Source organism: Coenobita brevimanus, chromosome 97 (genome assembly GCF_032717465.1).
Source record: "Coenobita brevimanus isolate Jiangsu-jjx chromosome 97, ASM3271746v2, whole genome shotgun sequence".
Taxonomy (NCBI): Eukaryota; Metazoa; Arthropoda; class Malacostraca; order Decapoda; family Coenobitidae; genus Coenobita; species Coenobita brevimanus.
In genome coordinates, this window is record NC_137050.1 from 33,009,904 (window position 1) to 33,012,865 (window position 2,962).

The window sequence follows — 2,962 nt, forward strand, 5'->3', positions numbered from 1 at the left end:
TGTTAATATGTATTTCACTTTTAATATAATTTTTGTTATAATATTATTTTGATGTTTTGCAGATGGTTCAGAGGGGAGAAGAAAGCCATGAAGTTTGCCATCTCCAGAAGTTGGTGGGAACGCACTGACCACTCGAGCAACTGCTTCTTCTACACTGTGGACCCTTCCAAACTTCGGACTGGCAAGAACACACCTGCTGTCAAGTATCTGGACCTTCGTTCATCCATCGTCCCCGTGCCACACTGCCCTGAGCTCCCCATACCCACCCCTCTGGAAGAGAGGCATACGTCTTCATGAGGAGAGAGCAATTCATCAAAGGGCGAAGACGACGTTCCTGATCCAGATTACAATTTCCGAGGCGGGGCTGAGGAGACAAACCCGTACTACCCCAACCAAGAAGACCTCAACGACTTGATAAGTGATATTGGTTTCACAAAGTTCAATGCCGAGCTCCTGACGCCTAGGTTCAAACAGTGGAACTTCTTGGACGAAAGTGTGCTATTCTCAAGTCAGAGGAAGTGACACCATGCGTTCTCCAGCTTCGCCACCTTTCTAGATGGACTCTGCTTTTGTCACATCGTGACCAGTCGTTTCGAGACGATCGGGATCCCCTGCAACCGGCAGGAGTGGCGCCTTATCACTGACGGCTCAAAACCATGCTGCTCCACAACGGAAGCTGCTTCCCATCTCTTCCCCTGGCTCACTCAGTGCACCGTATGGAGGAGCACAACAATGTCAAGATTCTGCTGGACGCCTTGAAGTATGATAAGTACGGCTGTGAGGTCATTGGAGACTTCAAAATGGTGGCCTTCCTGATGGGTCTACAGGGCGGTTTCACCAAGTTCCCCTGCTATGTCTATGGGACAGCATGGACACTATGGTGCACTACCGCAGGCGGGTCTGGCCACTGTGGACCGAGTTCTTCATGGGGAGCAGCAACATAAAGTGGGAGCCGTTGGTACTCATAGACCCTCAGGAAGGTGAAGATGCAGGCACTGCATATGAAGTTGGGCCTGTTGAAGCAATTCGTCACAGCTGTAGATAAGAAGTCAATGGCCTTCAAGTGCCCTCAAGACTTCTTCCTTAAGCCGTCTGAGGCACAGGTCAAAGCTGGTGTCGTTGTCGGACCACAGATAAAAAAGATCCTGGAGTGCAAGCTATTCCTTATAATGCTCACCAGGGTGGAGAAGACGGCCTGGAACAGCTTTGTCGCAGTGGTTCGGAGCTTCGTGGGCAACCATAAGGCCGAGAACTACGTGGAGCTGGTCGAGGCTCTGGTGAGGCCTAACGGCGCCATGGTTTGCAGGATGTCCCTCAAAGTCCATGTCCTCGACTTTCATCTCGATAAATTGACGGAGAACATGGGAGAGTATTCGGAGCAGCAAGGCGGGTGCTTCCACCAGGATATACTGAAGTTTGAACACAGCTACCAAGGACAGTATAATGAGAACATGATGGGAGACTACATTTGGGAGCTGGTAGTGACAGGTGTTTAGTGACAGGTGTGAATTCACAAATGTGGAACGACAGGTATGTGGAGTGGATGGTGAAAAGTGATGGACGTTGAGTGAAAGGTGTATGTAGTGACAAGTGTGGTGTGGAGTGACGTGTGGAGCGACAGGTGTAGAGTGGCAGATGTGTAATGGCAGGTGTGGAGTGGAAGGTGTGAAATGGCAAGTATGGTGTGAGGGGTGGGGATGGGCTTTGAGGTGACAGATGTATATTGGCAAGTGTGGCGTGGAGTGCCATGAGTAAGGTGACGGGTGTGGAGTGGCAGTTATATAATGGCAGGTGTTGGGTGGTAGGTGTTTTATAATGCAAGGAAGAAGGAACCAAAGGCTGGAAGCCTGCAAAGTTGTTCCTCCAAGAAAAACAAACACAAGGGGTCCAAATTCAAGATTCAATCATTTTGAGATTCCGAATAAAAAAAAAGTATCTAAAAGACTGGAAGTCACAGACAGAGGTACATACAGACAGGAATGCAGTTCTAGAGTTGATCTATAGAATATATGAAAGGCTGAGACTATTGGTTAAGTCTTACCTTATAGTTGGTCAGAAAAAGGATGAGAGTGTGCTGCCAGATGGGTGCTATGCACCCTTCATAATGGAAGACGGATACATGCAAATAGTTCAGAAGAGCAGTGACCACTGAAGTAGTAACAGCAAAGAGATAAAGATGCAACACTGCGGTAGGGAAAGGTTGAAGGGAGTCAGTAAGGGCAGATGTGCTGATGAGATGAAAAGCTTTTGACACCACCCTATTTAGAAGGACTGTTTGTGGGGAGTGAAGTGGAACGTGTGAAGCGACATGTATGGAATGAGAGTTGTGGAGTGGCAGTTTTGTAGTGACAGGTGTACAGGGACAGGTGTGGAGGGACAGGTGTTGAGTGTCAGGTGTGGAGTGACACGAGTTGAGTGACAAGTCTGGAGTGGTAGGTGAACCTTGACAGGTGTGAAGTAACAGGTGTGGGGTGAGAGTTGTGGAATGATTGTTTTTTAGTGACAGGTGTGGAGTGTTAGGTTTGGAGTAACAGGTGTGGAGTGTTAGGCGTAGAGTGATAGGTGTGGAGCGACAGGTGTGAAAGTGACAGGTGTCGAGTGGCAGATGTGGAATGACAGGTGTGCAATTACGGGTGTAGATTGACGGGTGTCAGATGTAATGGCAGATGTGGATGTGTAAGTATATATCAATAAATCATTTCTGACAAGTGTGTGTGTGTGTGTGTGTGTGTGTGTGTGTGTGTGTGTGTGTGTGTGTGTGTGTGTGTGTGTGTGTGTGATGACCACAGTTGTATTTACTTTAACGAGATCAGTTAATGCCAGCACACATGCCCCAAAAGATCTCTCTCTCTCTCTCTCTCTCTCTGTCTTAGGGCCTCATCTAACATTGCACAGGTTCACTGGGGTGGGCAGCACTCAGGAGTGGAAGAGAGAAAATACAAAAGCAGGAAACCATCAGAAA

General features: G+C 48.1%; 1 pseudogene; it reads left to right on the forward strand.

Moving 5' to 3' along the window:
- The first annotated feature begins 656 nt into the window (after nt 1–656).
- On the forward strand, nt 657–1,413 carry LOC145413645 (uncharacterized; annotated as a pseudogene).
- Nucleotides 1,414–2,962: the final 1,549 nt, after the last annotated feature.